The following is a 22,727-nucleotide window of genomic DNA, read 5'->3' on the forward strand; positions in this document are numbered from 1 at the left end:
CCTGAAGGGTTTGAGACCCCTCAGTTACCCTCAAACTGCTTTAACCTCTGTGCTGACATGGTTTTACCAGTGTGTGATCACTGTACATACTACAGATTCTTGGAACTACAGGTGAGAATTGGGTGAAAGCTGGACACCAAAGAAGATGAGCAGTCCTGGAATGGACTTGGCAAGCTCTCACACCAGGGGTGCTGGTTCTCTCTAAACATCCATACACCCTACCACACAGATGAATCCTTAAGGGAAAGAAGGCTGGCAGCCAACCACCCATTGACCACAAGCACCCGAAAGTTCCCCTGGGCAAGCCTGCACTGAAGACATCACAAGAAGGCAGTAGCAGGGCAAGGTGGAGCACACTGAAAGGAAGAGGCATTTGGAACTCCACCGCCACTAAGGAGAGCCCTGGGACAGGGCCTGGTGACACATGTAGGTCTGGGATCACTCCCTACCTCAGCAGGTGAACATACCACAGTCAGACTGTAATGAACTTTCAGTCACTGCCTGGATAAGAGGATGAAATATCTACCTGTGTGTTTTCATCTGGTCTCAGTCCATGATTTTGTTGCTGTAAGGAACTTCCAGGGAGGAAATTCTCCCTATCAGTGAGATAAGCAACCCTCCTAGAACTTGTAGTCTCAGGTAATTCCCTGGGGCACTGACTTGCCTGGGAGCTTAAAGCTAAGAAGTCTCAGAGGCAGGACCTGAAATCATATCTCCCTGAGCCAGAGCTTTAGCCACTGTACAGCTCCTTAACACAGCCACCAAGACATGAAAAAAGCTCTCTCTCTCTCTCTCTCTCTCTCTCTCTCTCTCTCTCTCTCTCTCTCTCTCTCTCTCTCTCTCTCTCTCTCTCTCTCTCTCTCTCTCTCCTCACCCCCCACCCCGCATGTCTCTCTTGCATGCTCTGCTAAAGCAGTCAAACATTCTTTTGAGTACTGTCATTTTAAAGGAAAACTAATTTTGGTGTAAGAAAATTGGAATCCATTACCCTATTTCAACCACATCTGTGGTATTTACCACAGCACTCACTGTTGAAATATCACAAATCAGATCTTTCTTAAGGGACTTTCATGTAATAAACCACAAAATAGCAGCATGGAAGAATTCTCTTCCCAGTGATTCACTGTTTTTAAAGCAAAAAGACAGTTCCAGTTCTAATCTCTTTCAATCCCTACTTGCTCTAGGACACAAAAAGACAAAAAGTGTCCCTTTAGGTGTGATATAAAAGCAAAATTAGGAACTCACAAAGAATATTAGAGGATACTGCTATCAGGGTGGTTGTATGTTGATATTTCCCCAGCTGAGTGGAAATGCCACAGGCTCCTAGTATGAGAGGAAAGGGGATAGACAAGCATTTTGCTTTTGCTTTCCCACCCTCCCTGTTCTACTAATACAAGGCCTTTAAATCATTTTTATTAACTTCCCTTATTTATTGAATCCACAGGTGTAGAGCCAATGCCTGGGAGTGAATGTGGAGTAGAGACTTCTTATTATAGTAATTCCCATTAATAAATGTTTCAGAACATCTGGTTAAAGCAGCCTTTTCATTTCTCAGGGTTGAAATAACACACTCTCTACCCTGAATATAAAATGTGCCCACCCTCTTCCAGGCCTAATACAGTCCTCTTAGTCTTTTTAAAATATCTTTTCTATGACAGCTTTCTGCAAAGAATGACTAGGTTACCAGTTCATCCCAAAGTCAAGCAGTGCATCTAGTTTTTGAAAAACAGAACAAGAACCATAAACCTCCAAAATGATTTAAAGCTGTTGCTGAATCTTATTTTAAATATGTATTTACTTTACTTCCTATATAGAATTCCTACAATAATTATTAATAATAATAGCCAACATTTATGTTACGTTAAGTGCTCTGCATGCATCATTTCATCTGATGCTTATAACAACCTTGTTGGTAGGTGCTATGATTATCACTGTTTCACAGATGAGAAGACTGAGGCTGAGAAACTTTAAAGGGCATACAAGATCACACCACTGGCAAGGCAGAATTAGAACTCATGCCTTACCTATTTCAGATCCAGAGCTCAATCAATTATGCTTTCTAGCCACCTAAATGACCAGCTTGAATTTCGCCATTTTCTGTATAAAGATTCACTCTGATAACATAAAAGACCCAAAGGGTTGAGAGGTAAAAACCTTGACCTTACCTCACCTAAATGAAAAGAATACTAGACTGGAAGCCCAAAGAGTTGTGTTAAAGTCTCAGTTCTGGTACATGTTAACTGTGTGATGTTAGACAAGTATTGATCTCTGAATCTCAGACTTCATCTCTAAAATGAGATTAGTGACAACTTAATTCACAAAATGTTGGAGACTATAAAATTTTCCCTTGTTCCTATTCTGTATAAACTGTAAAGTGATATAGCAACGTAAGTTTATGTTACCGTAAATGGACTCTTTCCAATGACAACCAAAAATAGGCATGGCTCCCTTTCCAGAACTATTGAGAACTGATTCTGATGCATTGTCTCTCGAATTATGTTCCCTATGAGACTGTCCAATTTATACTCCTCCATAAAAACTTCCTCCATACAAACTTCATATCCTTGGGCTTCAGCTTTCACGTTTGTAAGATGATGGGTTCAGACTACACATTGCTTCTAAGTCCCTCAGAGTCAAAATTCTAATACTCCATTATTTTCAATACTTGACAATTCTAACCAGAAAATAAGACCATGAAATATCTTGAATTTTATAAACAGCAGAGTCTTACTGGATGAACTGTATTTTATGGAAGAGATAACTTGGACTACATGTTCCAAGTTATAATCCTCCACTCCCAAGACTAAACTGTAAACTCACATACCAAATCTGTGTGTGTATGTGACTGCACACGTGTTTACTAGCTCTTACTCTTCTTTTCCTATTTAGTTTTTAAAAATGTAAGATAGTCAAAGGCATTCATCACATTCCCACAGCATGCAAGGGAGCACATTCACTTATGCTTTATTATTTTAGCATGCTTTTTTTTTTCTGGGCTTTGGTAAAGGTCACTGATTTAAACCTGTACTTTCCCACATGAAATTAACTGACCATAGGGGTTTTCCAGTTTTTTGCATTTTGTGCAGTAGAGGTTTTGAAGATTACAACTGAATCCCTAGACAGATTTTAATTAAATTAATTTCTAGAATAAATGGGATATTAATGCCAATTACTTCTGGGCTTGAAAGGGTAGAAAGGTCATCTTGGGGACATTCCTTGGAAGGACACCATTTCAAGCCCAGTTCCACTATTTAGTAAGCTGTGTAATCTGTCTAACTCTCAAATTTTCTCATTTGCAAAATGTGATTAATAATAATATTTCAATCACTACCACCACTGCTGCCATCACCTACTTACCTTACAAAGGTATCATAAGTGTAATATAGGTCTCATGAAGCCTCCCTTGAGAACTGTACCCTAGAATTTCTACTAATTTTCCTAAGATCAGTAGTGGGTATTTAAAGTAGTCATTGATGAAAACCATGGCCCAAGAATCCATTAATATGACTCTCTATATAGACCATTTATTTTTTGATCCTGACCAATATTTCATCAATGTAAAAAAATTCCAGTGTGGATATTCCACCCACTTCTTCAGAACAACTCTTTTCTCTGTAGTATTGCAAGGTTGCCTAGGATATTAAGAAATGAAATTACATCCATGTTCACATACCTTGTGTATCTCAGAATCAGAACTTAAACTCAAGTCTTTCAGATTCTAAGGCCAGCCCTTCATCCATCACATCATACTGCCTTTCATTCATAAACCATCTGAGCCTCAGATCTAATAGCAAAGCAATGATTAATGACCAGATATCTCAAGGGAGAAAAAAAAATTGTGCAGTTGAACCATGCTCAAAGTCATATATACAAATTGGTACAATCGCTTATGAATGCTAAAAAGATCATAATTTAATCTTCACTCAATTCCCATTTATAGCCATACGATATCAAGGAGATATATGGAAGACACATGTTGTTGTTTCCAAATCAATGGCCCATTGGTTTAAAAATTTTTTTTTAAGTAAACTTACTATTGAAAATCTGCTAAAGATTCTCAGTGAAAACTGGAGATGTTAGAAGTCTCTCAGGCTGGCCATGGGCCAGGAATGCTTTTGCAGTTGCGTTCCAAGAGTTCCACTTTTATCTCTTTTTATCACCCACAGATAATCTCTATATCTCCACTCATGACGTCTTCCTAAGGTCTTGCTCTTTTAATCTCCAGATTCCCAAAAGTGTTCTGAATCAGTAATTCCACCACTCTGTGGCCAGACAATCTCCTGCCAATGGAGTTCATGAAATTTCTTTTTTTTTTTTAATGTTTATTTATTTATTTTTAGTTTTCAACATTCATTTCCACAAAATTTTGAGTTTCAAATTTTCTCCACATCTCTCCCCTCCCTCCACCCCAAAACACTGTGCGTTCAGATTATCCCTTCCCTAAAACTGCCCTCCTTTCTAACACCCCTCTCTTCCCTTATCTCCATATTCTCTCTTTTCTGGTAGGGCAAGATAGATTTCTATGCCCCAATACCTGTACTTCTTATTTGCCAGTTGTATGCAAAAACAATTCTCAACATTTTTTCCTAAAACTTTGAGTTCTAACTCTCTCCCTTCCTTCCTCCCCACCCATCCCCACTGAGAAGGCAAGCAATTCAATATAGACTGTATATGGGTAGTTTTGCAAAAGACTTCCACAATAGTCATGTTGTGTAAGACTAACTATATTTCCCTCTAGCCTATCCTGCCTCCTATTTATTCTAGTCTCTCTTTTGACCTTGTCCCTCCCCAAAAGTGTTTACTTCTAATTACTCCCTCCTTCCATTATCCCTCCTTTCTATCATCCCCTCACCCCAATTGTCTCCTTCTCCTCTTTTCCTGCAGTGTAAGATAGATTTTCATACCAAATTGAGTGAGCATGTCATTTCCTCCTTTAGATAAATGTGATGAGAGTAAGCTTCACTTTTTCCCTCTCACCTCCCCATTTCACTTCCATTGAAAAATACTTTTTTGTCCCTTTTATGAAAGACAATTTGCCCCATTCCATTTCCCCCTTTCTCTTCCCAATATATTCCCCTCTTACCTCTTAGTTTTACTTGTTTAGATAGCATCCCTTTATATTCAACTCACTCTGTGACTTCTGTCTATATATATATATGTGTGTGAATGTGAGTGTGTATATATATGCATATTTATGTATGTATGTATGTATGTATGATCCTTCCAACTACCCAAACACTGAGAAAACTTTCAAGAGTTACAGATATTATCTTTCCATGTAGGAAGGTACACAGTTCAACTTTAGTAAGTCCCTTATGATTTCTCTTTCATTAACCTTTTCATGCTTCTCTTTATTCTTGCATTTGAAAGTCAAATTTTCTATTCAGCTCTGGTCTTTTCCTCAAGAATGCTTGAAAGTCCTCTATTTCATTGAATGATCACTTTTTCCCCTGAAGTATTATACTCAGTTTTGTTGAGTAGGTGATTCTTGGTTTTAATCTTAGTTCCTTTGATTTATAGAATACCATATTCCAAACTATACAATTCCTTAATGCAGAAGTTGCTAGATCTCATGCTATCCTGATTGTATTTCCACAGTATTCTAATTGTTACTTTCTAGCTACTTGCAGTATTTTCTCCTTGATCTGGGAACTCTGAAATTTGGCCACAATATTCCTAGGAGTTTCTCTGTTTGGGTCTCTTTCAGGAGGTGATTGGTGGATTATTTCAATATTTATTTTGTCCTCTGCTTCTAGAATATCAGGGCAGTTTTCCTTGATGAAAGATGATCACATGAAAGATGATATCTAGGCTCTTTTTGATCATGGCTTTTTCCATCATGAAAGATGATGTCTAGGCTCCTTTTTTGAATGTGGTTTTCAGGTAATCCCATAATTTTTAAATTGTCTCTCCTGGATCTATTTTCCAGGTTAGTTGTTTTTCCAATATTTCACATTGTCTTCTATTTTTTCATTCTTTTGGTTTTATTTTGTAATTTCTTGGTTTCTCATAAAGTCATTAGCTTCCATATGCTCCATTCTAATTTTTAAAGAACCATTTTATTCAGTGAACTTTTGAACCTCCTTTTCCATTTGTTTAATTCTGCTTTTTAAAGGATTCCTCTCCTCATTGGTTTTTTGGACCTCTTTTGCCATTTGAGTTAGCCTTGTTTTAAAGGTGTTATTTTCTTCAACAATTTTTGGGGGGGTCTTCTTTAGCAAGCTATTGATTGGCTTTTTGTGATTTTCTTGCATTGTTCACATTTCTCTTCCCAATTTTTCCTCCACCTCTCTTACTTGATTTTCAAAATCATTTTTGAGCTCTTCCATGGCCTGAGACCATTGCATATTTAGTTTGGATGAAGAAGTCTTGATTTTTAGGTCTTCCTCTGATGGTATGCATTGTTCTTCCTCTTCTGAAAGGATGGAAGAAAATACATGTTCACCAAGAAAGTAGCCTTCTGTAGTCTTATTTTTTCCCCTTTTTTGGGCATTTTCCTAGCTAGTTACTTGACTTTTGAGTCCTTTGCCAAGAAGAAGGTATATTCTGGAAACCTGTAAGTTCTTAGTTCCTCCACGGTGATACAGTCAAGGGAGAGGAGTTTACTCCTCTCCTGGTCTGTGTTCTGTTCTGTGAACAAGATTCCCTTTCCAGATCCTCCATCAGTCAGTACTCCTTCTCATCCCAGGCCTGCCCCTCAGGGCTGAGATCCAGATCTCAATTCCCCCAGGGTCTTTAAGGTGAGGACCCCAAAAACTTCAGCTGCAATGGCTGAAGCTGGAGGGGCCAGACTACATTCCCTTCTCACCCAGATGAAAAAGCTTTCTCACTGATCTTTGAAGCTGTCTTTGGCATTTGTGGGTTGAGCAATCTGGAAACTGTTGCTACTGGTAGCATCCTGAGGCCTGCTCCAGTCCTGTCCCTGCTGTGCTGGGCTGTGCTCTGCTCTGCATCCCATGTGATAAACCTTTCCTGTAGGCTTTCCAGGTTGTCTTTGGCTGGAAATCTCTTTCATTCTGTTGTTTTGTGGCTTCTACTGCTCTAGAATTTGTTTAGAGTCATTTTTACAGGTATTTTATAGGCTATGGAGGGGGAGCTTCTACAGGTTTGTCTTTCTACTTAGCCACCTTGGTTCCAACCCCTCCATGAAATTTATTCCAACAGATAATGACCTCATGATCTCAAGCATCATGAGAAATGGAGCCTTCACTTATTTTCTCCTTTTTCATTACACACATTCTAAATGTATGAAGTATATTAATCCACTTTATGAACATAGATATATATGCAAATATATTTTTGAATAATCCAAGCTTGTTTGTTTGTTTATATATTCTAAATACTTGAATGAACACTAAGTCTATAAGCTAAATACTATTAGAAACACAACAATACAGAAAGGTTGTTGCTTTTATATATAGCATTGCATAGTGGATAGGACTTTGGAATCAGAAATCAGGAAGACCTGGATTCAAATTCTACTTAAACCACTTATTAGCTCTGTAACTCTGAGAAAGTAAATTAATATCTCTGAGTCTCAGTTTCCTCATCTGTTAAATGGAGATGATAAACACAGCGCCTACCTCATATAAGTTATATGGGCCTACTATGTGCGTGGTGCTGGGGAGATAAAGACAAAAATAAAATAGTTCCTGACCTCAGGGAGTTTAGAGTCTATGAGGGGAGATAGAGAGAGAGAGAGAGAGAGAGAGAGAGAGAGAGAGAGAGAGACAGAGAGACAGAGAGAGAGACAGACACAGAGACAGAGAGTGTGTGTGTGTGTGTGTGTGTGTGTGTGTGTGTGTGTGTGTGTAAGCATAAATGCATCATGAATTTGTGAGGATACAGGTGATGATCTTTCAAAGAAGACCTAAAAAAAAACAATCTGATAGAAAGAAGAACCAAGAGGGAGCCAAGATGATGGAGGAAAGGCAGGGATTTGCCAGAGCTCTCCCCCCAGTTCCTCCAAATATCTGTAAAAATGACTCTAAATGAATTCTAGAGGAACAGAATATGCAAAATGACAGAGTGAAGCAAATTTCCAACCCAAAGAAACCTGGAAGGTTGACAGGAAAGGTCTGTTGGACCTGGATGAGAGGGGAGCATAGTTGGTTCGTAGCCCTAGGGCAGTGGCAGTGGCGACAGCAATAGCATTGGGTGCTTCCACAGATGGTGGGGGAATTGATCAGCTGATCAGAGAGGTATTGCAGGGATCTCTTTGTTGGTGCTGAGGCAGGATTATCTTGCTTTGCCCATGCTTGAAACTGAGTCCCAATCCTGGGAGGCAGTCCTGGGATGAAGAGGAGTGTTGGTGTGGTGAAGCTTATGGTGCAATGGAGAGGGAATTCTCTTTGCAATTCCAAGGCAAAAAAGAATGCTTGTGGTCACTCACAGACCAGAGAACAGGCCAGTAAAGGAGTAAACACCTCTCGTCTGATCATAAAACCTTAAAGGAACTGAAAATTTACAGGTCCTTAGAAATATCTCTGAAAATAGCTGCACAAAATCTCTGAAGCTTAAAACAATACACCCTGCCCATTGGAAGCAGAGTCCTATCTTAACAAAGAGCTAAAATGTCAAGTAATTGGCTGGGAAAATGAACAAACAGCAGAAAAATAAACTCAAACTATAGAATCTTACTTTGATGACAAGGAAGATCAAAACATAAAACGAGAAGACAACAAAGTCAAAGCTCCTACATTCAAAGTCTCCAAAAATATATGAATTGGTCACAGGACATGGAAGAGTTCAGAGAAGATTTTGAAAATCAAATAAGAAAAGTAGAGGAAAAATTGGGAAGAAATATCAGAGTGATGCAAGAAAATAATGAAAAACAAGTCAACAGCTTGCTAAAGGAGACTCAAAAAATGCTGAAGAAACTTACATCTTAAAAAATAGATTAACCTAAATGGGAAAAGAAGTTCAAAAAGCCAATGAGGAGAAGAATGCCTTACAAAGCAGAATTGGACAAAAGGAAAAGGAGACCTAAAAGCTCACTGAAGAATGTAATTTCTTAAAAATTAAAATGGAGCAAATCAAAGCTAATGACTCTATGAGAAATCAAGAAATTATAGAATGAAACCAAAAGAATGAAAAAATAAGAAGATAATGTGAACTATCTCATTGGAAAAACAACTGACTTGGAAAATAAGTCTAGGGACATAATTTAAAAATTATTGAACTACCTGAAAACCATGATTAAAAATAAAGGAGCCTAGATACCATCTTTCAAGAAATTATCAGCCAAAACTGCCTGATATTCTAGAAGGGGAAAATAGAAACTGAAAGAATCTACTAATTGCCTCCTGAAAGATATGCCAAAAGGAAAACTCCTAGGAATATTGTAGCCAAATTCCAGAGTTCCCAAGTCAAGGAGAAAATACCGTGAGCAGTAGGAAAGAAACAATTCAAGGACTGTGGAAACACAATCAAGATAACCCATGATTTAGCAACTTCTATGTTAAGGGATTAGGGGCTTGTAATATGATATTCCAGAGGTCAAAGGAGCTTAGATTAAAGTCAAGAATCATATACCCAGCAAAACTGAGTCAAATACTTCAGGGGGAAAATTGACATTCAATGAAATGGAGGACTTTGAAGCATTCTTGATGAAAAGACTAGAATTGAATAGAAAATTTGACTTTCAAGTACAAGAATCAAGAGAAACATGAAAAGGTAAACAGGAAAGAAAAAGAATAAGCAACATATTAAAATTGACCTGTTTATATTCATACATGGAAAGATGGTATTTTTAACCAATCAGACTTTTCTAAGTATTAGGGTAGTTGGAGGGAATATACATATACACATACATATGTACATACATACATAAATATATACATATAAATATGTACACACACATAGAAGGCAAAGGGTAAGTTAAATATGAAGGGATGATATCTTAAAAATAAAATTAAGGGGTAAGAGGAATGTACTAGGAGAAGGAGAAAGGGAAAATTAGAATGGGGTAAATTATCTCTCACATAAAATGGAAGGAAAGAGAGAGGAGGTGAGAAGAATGAGTGACTCTTACTCTCATCGGATTTGGGTTAAGGAGGGAATAACATACACATTCAATTGGGTGTGGAAATGTATCTTACCTTATCAGAAAGTAGGGGGGAAAGGGATAAGTATGGAAGGAGAGATAACAGAAGGAAGGGAAAATGAGAGGAGGGATAATCAGAGGCAAGGTTTTGAGGAGGGACAGGGTCAAAGGAGAAAATAGAATAAATGGGAGGCAGAATAGGATGGAGGGAAATATAGTTAGTGTTTTACAGCATGACTGTCATGAAAGTGGTTTGCATGAGTACATATGTATAACCTATATGGAATTGCTTGCCGCCTCAATGGGTGTGCATGGGGACAGAAGAAGGGAGAGAATTTGGAACTCAAAGTTTTAAAAATGAATGTTAAAAATTATTTTTACACGCAATTGGGAAAAAAGATATACAAGCAATGGGATAGAGAAATCTACCTTGCTCTATAAGAAAATAGAAAGGAAGAGGAAAAGAGAAGAAAGGAGGTGATAGAGGGGATGGCAGATTAGGGGAAGGGATAATCAAAATGCATGCCATTTTAGGTGGATGATGAGAGAGAGGGGGAAAAATTTGAAACTCAAAATCTTGTGGAAGTGAATGTTGAAAATGAAAAATCAATTAATAAAAAGAAAAAATAAAAATTCCACATAAAAAAGAAACTATTCTGAAAACAATCATATTTAGAAGCTATTCAATGGTATATGATATGATAGTATGTTTCTGAAAATGTTTTAGCACTTCCATTCTGGTTATCATGCCATTTTATTTTCTTAAGGCAGTGAGTCACATAAAGCACTGGTCTTAAAGTAAAGAAAATCTGAGTTCAAATTTGATTCAGACTTTTTTAGTTGTATATCCTGGATAAATAACTCAGTTATTTATAAATAGCTCAGTTTCCTCAATTGTAATATGGGATTCTAATAGTGTCTACCATACAAAATTGTTCTGCGATTTACATCATATAAAATTTGAAAACACCTTGAATAGTGTCTGGCACATAGTAGCTTCTTTTTTTTGATGTAATGCACATCTATTAATTGTATATATGTATGTGTTATTGTATTTATACATAGTATGTATGCATATATAGAGACACATATTTATTATTCACTTACAATACAGAGATTGTGAATTAAAAAGGGATAAAATACAGATGAACTACTGTTTTAAAATAACTATTTTAAAATGCTATCAAAAACATTTTCCCCACACTAATATATTAGTGAATTCAATAAAAGTAGTGAAATAATGTTAAGAGCATTTCATTAACATATTAGTGGAAATAATTTCATCAACAAACTTCATTATCTATTACAAAGTTTGACACCTTGTGACACAAAATGCTATTTCTAAGTCCAGGTTTTTTCTTTTTTTAGAATATCTAGAACTATTTTTTTTTATTTTTTTAATTAATTAAATTATTTTATTTGTTTTCAGTGTTCTACAGTCACTTCCATATATCTTAGATTTTTTTCCCCTTCCTCCCCATCTTTCCCCCTTTCCTCCCCCTTCCCTCCCTGAGATGGCATACAATTTTATATAGGTTCTACACACATATTCCTATTAAATACATTTTCACCTTAATCATGTTGCATAGAAGAATTAAAATGAATGGGAGAAATCATAAAACAAAACAAATCATAATACAAAAGAAAGTGGTCTGCTTCATTCTGTGGTCAAATTCTATAATTCTTTCTCTGGATGTGGAGGCATTTTGCTTCAAGAGTTCACTGGAAATTTTTTAAATCCTTGCATTGCAGTGAAGTACAAAGTCTACCAGAAAACTTCCTCACACACTATGGTTGTTGCTGTGTGCAAAGTTCTTCTGGTTCTACTCCTTTCACTCAGCATCAGTTCATGTAAGTCTTTCCAGGCCTCTCTGAAATCTTCGTGTTCATCATTTCTTATAGCACAATAGTATTCAATTACACACATATACCACAATTTACTCAGCCATTCTCCAATTGATGGTCATCTCCTTGATTTCCAGTTTTTGGCCACCACAGAGAGCTGCTATAAATATTTTTGTACATGTGGAACCCTTTCACATTTTTATGTTATCTTGGGGATACAGTCCTAGAAGCAGTATTGCTAGGTCAAAGGGTATGCACATTTTTGCAGCCCTTTGGGCATAGCTCCAAATTGCTCTCCAGAAGGGTTGGATTCACTCACAGCTCCACCAACAATGAATTAGTGTTCCAATTCTCCCACATCTTCTCCACCATTTCTCATCTTCCTGTTTTGTCATGTTAGCCAATCTGATAGGTGTGATGTAGTATCTCAGAGTTGTTTTGATTTTTGTCTCTCTAATCAATAGTGATTTAGAGCATTTTTTCATATGGCTATAGACAGTTTTAATTTCTTCCTCTGAAAACTGCCTGTTCATATCCTTTGAAGATTTCTCAATTGGAGAAAGGCTTGTATTCTTGTACATTTGACTCAGTACTCTATATATTTTAGAAATGAGGCCTTTATCACAGACACTAGTTGCAAGAATTGTTTCCTAGTTTTGTGCTTCTCTCCCAATCTTGGTAGCATTGGTTTTGGTTGTGCAAAAACTTTTCCATTTAATGTAATCAAAATTGTCCATTTGCAATTCATAATGTTTTCTATCTCTTGTTTGATCAAAGCTTTCTCCATTCTTCATAAATCTGATAAATACACTATTCCTTGCTCCACTAGCTTGTTTATAGTATCAATGTGTATACCTAGATCATGTAGCCATTTGGACTTTATTCTTGTGTATGGTTTCAGGCATTGGTCTAAGCCCAGTTTTTGCCACACTGTTATCCAGTTTTCTCAGTAATTTTTGTCAAACAGTGAGTTCTTATCCCAGAAGCTGGGGTCCTTGGGTTTATCAAACAGTAGATTGCTATGTTCATTGACTACTGTGTCTTGCGTACCTAACCTATTCTACTGGTCTACCCTCTGTTTCTTATTCAGTACCAAGTGGTTTTGATAACTGGTGCTTTATAATACAATTTAAGATCTCATAGTGCTGGGCTACCTTCCCTATCATTTCTTTTCATTAGTTCCTTTGATATTCTGGACCTTTTGTTCTTTCAGATGAATTTTGATATTATTTTTTCTAGATTTAGAATGTAATTATCTCATAATTTGATTGGTATGGCACTGAATAAGTAAATTAATTTAGGTAGAATTGTCATTTTTTTTTTATATTGGCTTGGCCTCCCCACAAGTAACTGATGTTTTTCCACTTACTTAGATTTGACTTTATTTGTGTGTTTTGTGATTGTGTTCATATAGTCCCTGGTTTTGTTTTGGCAGGTAGACTCCCAAATATTTTATAGTGTCTACCCTAGCTTTAAATAGGATTTCACTTTCTATCCCTTGCTGTTGGGCTTTGTTAGTAATATATAGAAATGTAAAAGATTTGTGTGAGTTTATTTTGTAATCTGAAACTCTGCCAAAGCTGTTTATTATTTCAAGTAGGTTTTTACTTGATTCTCTGGGATTCTTTTAGTATATCATCATATCATCTGCAAAGGATGATAACTTGGTTTCTTCTTTGCCTATTCTAATTCTTTCAATTTCTTTCTTCTCTTATTGCTACAGCTAATATTTCTAGTACCATATTGAATAATAGGGATGATAAAGGACATCCTTGTTTCACCCCTGATCTTACTGGAAATGTATCTACCTTATCCTCATTGCATATAATGCTTGCTGAGTGTTTTAGGTAGATACTGCTTATTATTTTATGGAAAGTTCCATTTATTCCTATGCTCTCCAGTGTTTTCAATAGGAATGGGTGTTGTATTTTATCAAAAGCCTTTTCTGCATCTATTGAAATAATCATGTGTTTTCTGTAAATTTCGTTGTTGATATGATTAATAATGCTAATAGTTTTCCTAATATTGAACCAGCCCTGCATTCCTGGTACAAAGCCTACCTGATCATAATGTATTATTCTCATGATAGTTGCTGTATTCTTTTGGCTAAAATCTCATTTAAAATTTTTGCATCTAACATGACAAAACAGGATGATGATAAATGTCAGAGAAGATGTGAGAAAGTCAGAACACTAATTCATTATTGGTGGAGCTGTGAGCTGATCCAATGATTTTGGAGAGCAATTTGGAACTATTCCCAAAAGGCTACAAAAATGTTCATACCCTTTGACCCAGCAATACCACTTCTAGGATTGTATCCCCAGGAGATCATAAAAATGGGAAAGGGCTCCACATATACAAAAATATTTATAGCAGCGCTCTTTGTAGTGGCCAAAAACTGGAAGTCAAAAGAATGCCCATTGACTGGGGAATGGAAGAATAAATTGTGGTACATGAATGTAATGGAATACTATTGTGCTATAAGGAATGATGAACAGGAAGGCTTCAGAGAGGCCTGGAAAGACTTATATGAACTGATGCTGAGTGAAACGAACAGAACCAGAAGAACTTTGTACACAGCAACAACCATAATGTGCAAGGATTTTTTTCTGGTACACTTAGAACTTCATTGCAATGCAAGGATTTAAAAAGTTTCCAATGGTCTCAAGGCAAAATCCCTTCCACATCCAGAGAAAGAACTATGGAATTCGATCAGAGAATGTAGCAGATCATTTTCTTTTGTATTATGTCTTGGTTTATTTTATGATTTCTCCCATTCTTTTTAATTCTTCTATGCAATATGACTAAGGTGAAAATGTATTTAATAGGAATGTATATGTAGAACCTATATAAAATTTAGGCTGTCTCAGAGGGAAGGGGAATGGAGGGGGTAAGATGGGGAGAGAAGGGGAAAAAAATCTAAGTTATATGGAAATGATTGTAGAACACTGAAAACAAATAAAATAAAAAAAATGCATCTATATTCATTAGAGAAATTGGTCTATAATTTTCTTTCTCTGTTTTGGTTCTTGTTGGTTTAGGTATCAGAACCATATATACAACACAAGAAGAATTTGAGAGGACCCCTTCTTCCCTAATTTTCTGAAATAACCTATATAGTCTGGGAATTAACTCTTCTTTAAATGTTTGATAAAATTCACATGGTACTCCATCCAGCTCTGGAGATTATTTCCTGGGGAGTTCCTTGATGGTTTGTTCAATTTTTTTTTTCTGAGATTGGGTTATTTAAGTATTCAACTTGCTTTTCTGTTAATCTGGGCAATTTATATTTTTTAAAATAATCATCCATCTCATTTAGATTATTGACTTTATGGGCATACAGTTGGGCAAAGTAATTTTTAATTATTGTTTTAATTTCCTCTTCATTGGAGGTGAGTTTACCCTTTTCATTTTTGATATTGATAATTTGGTTTTCTTCTTTTTTTAATCAAATGGACCAAAAGTTTATCAATTTTATTGGTTTGTCCATACAACCAACTCTTCTTTTATTTATTAGTTCAATAGTTTTATTAATTTCAATTTTATTAATCTCTCCTTTGGTTTGCAGTATTTCTAGTTTGGGATTTACTTGGGGATTTTAAGTTTGTTCTTTTTCTAGGTTTTTCAACTGCATTCCCAAGTCATTGATCTCCTCTTTCTCTATTTCATTCATGTAGGCATTCAAAGATATAAAACTTTCCCTAAGAATAACTTTTGCAGTACCCTATAAGATTTGGTAGGTTCTCATTATTGTCATTCTCTTGAATGAAGTTGTTCATTGTTTCTATGATTTGTTGTTCAACCCACTCATTCTTTAGGAGTTTATTATTTCATTTCCAATTAATTTTTGGTCTATCATTCCATGGCCTTTTATTACATATAAGTTTTATTGCATTATGATCTGTGAAGGATACATTGACTATCTCTACCTTTCCTCACTGGATTGTGAGGTTTTTATGCCCTAGTACATGGTCAATTTTCATATATGTACCATATATCACTGAGGAAAAAATATATTCTCTTCTATCCCCATTCACTTTTCTCCAGAGATCTATCATGTCTACCTTATCCAGAGTTTTATTCACCTCCTTAACTTCTTTCTTGCTTATTCTGAGATTAAATTTATCAATTTCGGAGAGAGGGAGTTTGAGGACCCCACTACTATAGTTTTGCCATCTATTTCTTCCTGTAACTCCCTTAACTTCTCCTCTAAGAATTTGGATGATATATCATTTGGATCACATATGTTTAGTAATGATATTACTTCATTGTCTATGGTGCCTTTTGCCCTTCCTTATCCCTTTTGATTAGATGTATTTCTGCTTTTCCTTTGTCTGAGATTGGAATTGCTACCCTTGCTTTTTTATATCAGATGAAGCACAATATATTCTGCTCCAACCTTTTACCTTTACCCTGTGCGTATCCACCATTTCAAACATGTTTCTTGTAAACAACATATTGTTAGATTATGGTTTTTAATCCATTCTGCTATCCACCTCCATTTTATGGGAGAGTTCATCCCATTCACATTCACAGTTATAATTACTACCTTTGTCTTTCCCTCCATCCTCTTTCCCTCCCATTTATGCTTTTAATTTTTCCCTCTCCCTTTCCCTCTACAATAGAGCTTTAATATTTGACCACTGCTTCTCTCAGTCTTCCCTTCCTTCTTTCAGCCCCCCTCACTTTTAGTCCCCTTTACATTTCCTACTTCTTCCCTCCCTTTTAGCCTCCCCTCCCTTTTCTTTCCCCCTTCCCCTCCTACTGTCTATAGAGCTACCTAGATTTCTATACTTAACTGAGTTTGTTGTTCCCTCCTTGAACCAAATCAGATAAGAGAAAGTATCAAACAATGCTCATCCCCCTCCCTTCTTTCCCTCTATTGCAATATAATTTTGTGCCTCTTCCTGTGATGTTATTTACCATTTTTTTCCTCTTCCTTTTTCACATCTCCTGTTACAATCCCTTTGCACCCTTAATCACCTTTTTATCTTCATATCATTTACTTTATACTCACTCCCTCTATCTATGTATATCCCTTTTGTATATCATGATAAATATACAGTTCTCAAGATTAATGAGTATCATCTTCCCTTATAGGGATATAAACAATATGCCCATATTAAGCAACAAGTTTTTTCAGCTGTTTACCTTTTTAGTGAGACGTGTTTGAAGATAAAATTTTGTATTCAGCTCTGGCCTTTTCATCAGAAAGGTCCAGAAATCCATTATTTCATTGAATGTCCATCTCTTTGCCTGAAATATTATGCTCAACTTTGCTGAGTAATTGATCCTTGCTTGTAGTCCCAGCTCCTTTGCCTTATGGAATATCATATTCCAGTTTCTTAGATCTTTTAATGTTGAAGGTGCAAGATCCTGTGTGATCCTGACTGTAGCTCCTCAATATTTGAATGGTTTCTTTCTGTCTGCCTGTAGTATTTTCTCTTTTGCTTGATAGTTCTGAAATTTGGTAATGATATTCCTTTGTGTTTTTAGTTTGGCATCCCTTTCTGGAGGTGAACAGTGAATTCTTTCAATAATTAATTTGCCCTCTGGATCTATGGACTTCTGTGCAGTTTTCCTTGATGATTTCTTGGAAGATATTGTCCAGGTTCTTTTTTCATCATGACTTTCTAGTAGACCAATGATTCTTAGATTTTCTCTCCTGGATCTATTTTCCAGGTCAGTTGTTTTTCCAATTAGATATTTTATATTTTTTTCTGTCTTTTCATTCTTTTGATTCTGTTTGACTGATTCTTGATGTCTCATAAAATCATTAGCTTCTACTTGCCCAATTCTAATTTTTATCAAATTATTTTCTTCAGTTAACTTTTGCATCTCCTTTTCTATCTATCCACTTGTTCCTTTTAAGGAGTTATTGTCTCTAGTTAGTTTCTGTACTTCCTTTTCCATTTGTCCAGTTTTCCATTTGAAGGAGCTGTTCACTTCAGTGAATAATTTTTTCATAATTTTAAAATCATTGACAGTTTTTTCTTCTATTTCTCTAATTTGGCTTTTAAAATCTTTCTTCAACTCTTCCAAGAATGCTCTTTGTGCCTGCAACCAGTTCATATTCCTTTCTGAAGTTTCAGATGAGAGTAGAGTCTCAATGCTTACCTCTTTGGTATTTGTGTTTTGTTCCTTGTTCTCACAGAAAGATTCTATGGTCTTTTCTTTTCTGCTTTGCTTCTTACTCATGATGATGATTATCACACTTTTCCTGGCTTTTAAAGTAGATCTCTGTTTCTAGGGCACAAAGGACTCTGTCTCACAGATCTTGTGCCTTGACTTGAGGCTTTGTGTATTGTGGGCCTCTGGTTCTTTCAGCTAGAAATGAAAATACTGCAGCTTACCCAGGTAAGCTGAGCTGGCTAGTGTAGAAAGCAGAGGCCAGGTATTTCTGGGTTTTCTCTAAGTGTGGGGGAGGGGTGGTCTGGCTATAGCAGGTCTCCTTTGCTGAGTTAGAGTATAGGCAAGCTCAGTGGTTGGTGATCCCATCTGCACTAGAGATGTCCCAGTTTCCTGGGGTGCTGAGGCATGCCTGGGGTCCTAGTGTTGGTGGTTACAGGCTTCACCCCTCCAGGGCTCAGGATCTCCTCCCAGTTTGCTGAGGTGGGGCTGTCTTGGACACCTCCCATCCTGCACTGGTCTCCTTCAGCCATAGCAAGAGGGACCCTCAGTGATTTTCCTAAATTCACATGCTAAGAGAACATTTACCCCTTTGGTTGATCCCACTTTTTCAGGATTTTTATGAGGAAATATTTTATGGGTCTTTCAAGGTCAATGAGCAGAGGGGGAGGGCATTTACTGATCACTCCACTATCTTGGCTCCCAGAGCTCAAGTAAGTGAGTTACAGACATTTAATCTGTGGGCTAATAGTCTCAGGAGCAACTGCTGCAGATACCTGGGGCTCCATAGCTCTCACTTGCTTGCTTCTGTTGGACTCCCATCCTGGGCTTATATCCCCGAGATTCTACAGTGCTGCTGCTGCCTCAGACTGCCTCCAGCTTCCTGCTCAGCCCTACCATGGCAGGGACATGCTGGAAAACTTGTGTGCTATGCACTGTGTGCTCCTCTAGCCCCATGCAATGGATCCTTCCCAATGACCTTCCAATGTGTGCTGGGCTGTGACTCTGCCACAGTCTGTCTCCTATTGGATTCTGATCCTCCAAAATCCAGCCAGATTCTCTTTTTAGAGGTATCTGAAGGAGTTTGTCTAAGAGCTTAGATGAGTAGTTGCTCTCACTCCACCATCTTGGCTCCAGTATCCACATAGTAGTTTCTTAACAAATGTTTATTTTCTTCAAAAAAGTACAACCAAGAAAAAAGACAGCAATGTCAAAAATATTGAAGTAGATGCCCAAAGGAGGTGCTGGTCAACATTGTCAGACAACACAGAGAGATTAAAGAGGGTTATCTTTTCTTCTGTGTGAATCATACGTGGAGTTCAGAAAACAAAAAATTAAGATATTCTAATCACCCTCTCCTTACAGCCCACACTGCTATAGAAGCAGATCCATTAAAACCCAAAGTTCTTTAAAAGTGCCATTTTAAAAAGAGAAAAAATGTTCATTTTTTCCTGGTAAAGATGCTGCAATTCGACTAAGCAAGTTTCTCAAATACTTTGTAATACTTTTTGCTTTTCCCTTGGGTTGACTGATGTTCTTTCTCATATAAATTTGTAGTTTTGGCTCAGGTCATTGTATCTACTCTCTATACACTTAAAAAGCTAAATGAGTCACACCTAATTTTTTCTTTATTTCTTTAAAAAATAATACCACAGCTGCAAGTGGTTATTGACTGTGGCAGAAGCAAGGGAGTATGTTTCTGGCAGCATAAAACCTCCCCACTAGTCAGTATGATATCCAGAAGTCTCTCAAGTCCTCTGACAGTTGTAGGGCCAAAGAGAGCTATGTTCTCATTCAAAGGTAGAAGCTGGCCCTCAGAGGAGGCTTCCAGTGAAGTGCTTATGAGGCCCTAGAATCGTTGGAGAACATGGCAGCTTAAGGAGGTTGATATGTTTCACTTGTGGAATATTCCACTAGCAGAATTGTTGTTAAATGCCTGGTGAGACAACTCTGAAAATTTGAGGATGACACTATGGGTCTATTTCTATAGCATTTCTCCTTTGATTTATTAGTAATTATGATGAGGTATGTTTTTAAATTTTATTTTTCTTAATTATATGTAAATTTTCTAACTCTTTTTTCATTTTGAGTTTCAAATTCTCTTCCTCCCCTTCCTCCCCACTCATTGAAAAGGCAAGCAATTTGATATAGATTATACAAGTGAACTCATGCAAATCACATTTCTATATTTGTGATGTTGAAAAAAATAAGAAAAATAAAGTTTTTTTTTAAAAAGTATGCTTTCATCTTCATTCAGATTCCATCAGTTCTTTCTTCAAAGGTGGAGAGCATTTTTTAATATTATGGGATAACTTGAGCAGTTATTCCTTTTTCACCCAGTTCCGTTATAATCAAGGTAAGTAGATGAGTGTAGACATGGAGCAGGTTTTTTTTTTTGTTTGTTTGCATCTAACTAATTAGTATAGCACTAATCAATGTGGGAATCTAACCTGTGCTCTTTATTAACACTCCTGCTTTTTTTTTCTGTCAGTATCTACTGAGGCATACACCAATAAGCAATGGATTCTTAATGATATCTTGCTAAAAATCACCCATTTATTTGTATGTTTTAGTTTTATTTTTTTACCTTAAAGAGAAACATGAAACAAAGTTAAAATTATGTTTAAATGTGTATTACCTTATGTTTTCCTCATTGAAAAATGTTTCTTTTAACAACCTGATACACATAACATACAAACACACACATAAAATGAACTAAGTACTTCTTTTATTTTTAATAAACAGCCTACACATCAGTCTTAAAAATGGTCACTTATTGGTACAGGAAAATACACACACACACACACACACACACACACACACACACACGCACACATAAATTCGGAATGATAAACCAATTTATTTTAATTTTCTTCATTTTTACCTCCTAAAGGCAAAACTTTTAGGGGTAGAATTGGGAAACTGACTTAGCTTTTGTTTTTACTCTTATATTTTAATTTAAGAAGGAAAATAACATTAGGAAGGTCAATATATCCACTGAGTTCAATTTAATTTAAAAAGCTTTATTTAAGACCTACTATTCACATAGCACTGATACTTGATAGAAGACCAAGACAAAAATTTAACAGTTTCATTCTACTGAGGGAAGAGGTATACAATATTTCCACTGATCTTACATATGATGAAATCTGAGAAAGGAAAGAAGCTCTACAACTTAGACATATCATGGAAGGTTTGCTATAGGACATAACAGCTAAATTGAAAAGATGGGGATTCTGAGAGGTATAGATGAGATTAAAGAGTATTTCAGAATTGAGACATCATTTGTTCAGATGAAGAGAGACAGGAGATGGAGGATCTACGGAGAGCTAATTTGGCTAAAATATAGATTCCATGAAGGGAAATAATAAGAAATCAATTGGTAAAGGTATATTTGGGAGAGATTGTTTTAAATACCAAGATAATCTATATCCTTTAATCTTATGCTAGGCTACGTTCCAAGTAGGTCAAACTTAGAAATGACAAGATGTTTCTAACAGTACTTTGTTGTGGTAGCAAAGAATTTTGAATTAAATAGATTCCCATTATTTGAGGAATGATTAAACAAATTGTGGTACATGAATTTAATATAATGTTGTGTATTGTGAGATTATAACTATGAAGAATACAGAGAAGCATGATGGGATTTTATGTGCTAATGATGCAAAGTAAAAATCAAGAGATTAACAGTATTACAACCATGTAAGTGAAGGAAAAAAATATTTGGCCTGAAAAAAGGAATAGGAGAATGTACTTCCCTCCATTTTTTGCAGAGGTGAGTGTTAAACACCAGATACACTGTTGGATGTGGTTGATGTTTTAGTTAGTTTCACCGGACTCCTTTTTTTTCTATTTGTTATAAGGGATGATTCTCATGATTAGGAAAACAATGAGTTACAATGATAAATTAAGGTTATATAAAAGTGGAAGGTAACAGTATATTTTTAAAATGTTAGCTAAGAAATTTGTACTTCACAGCCCAATACATCTTGAACCATTTTTGCAGATAGATTTTAGGAATCTCTTACCCTAAACAAAATTTTACAAGCTGATAAAAAATACTGTTATTTTTAATGCAAACATCATTTCTATACCTCTCAAATTCCTGGGTCCTTTGGAGACTTACCAGATATTTCTCATCCTTCTATATACTCCTAGTCAGAGACATAAATAAAAGACTCATTACCAAATGACTCATATTTCATATTTGGCTATGCCAAGGCTTCTGTCATGGAAATAGTGATAAGGATATTTTGTACTTTTGTCACTATAACATGGTGAGACTAGAATATTACAATCACTTATTATCTTTGCCAGCAAACAACCTCTTATGGTAGGCATTTATTATAACATATATAATCAATGGAGTGATATTCTACCCTTTCCTTTTTTCTTTCATATTTGAGTAACTAGGAAATTAAATTGTTTCTGCCCGAGGTATGAATGATAATGGCTGGACTTAATAACTAGAAGAGACTGGAAAAGAGGGAGGAAGAGAACTGGCAATGTGTGGATAGTGGTGACAATCAGAGAGAAGGGAAGTTTGGAACACTTTGTTTTCACCTTGTACTGGTAAGGTAGAATCCCAAAGATAAGTCTAAAAACTTGCTCTTATTTAGCTGGAGAAACTGATATATTAGGTGTCTGTGTTTTGAACACATGAGGAATAGAATGAAATTTGAAAGAGAAGAAGGGGGAAAGGAAGGAT

This window comes from Notamacropus eugenii, chromosome 7 (assembly GCF_028372415.1).
Source record: "Notamacropus eugenii isolate mMacEug1 chromosome 7, mMacEug1.pri_v2, whole genome shotgun sequence".
In the NCBI taxonomy this organism is placed as follows: domain Eukaryota; kingdom Metazoa; phylum Chordata; class Mammalia; order Diprotodontia; family Macropodidae; genus Notamacropus; species Notamacropus eugenii.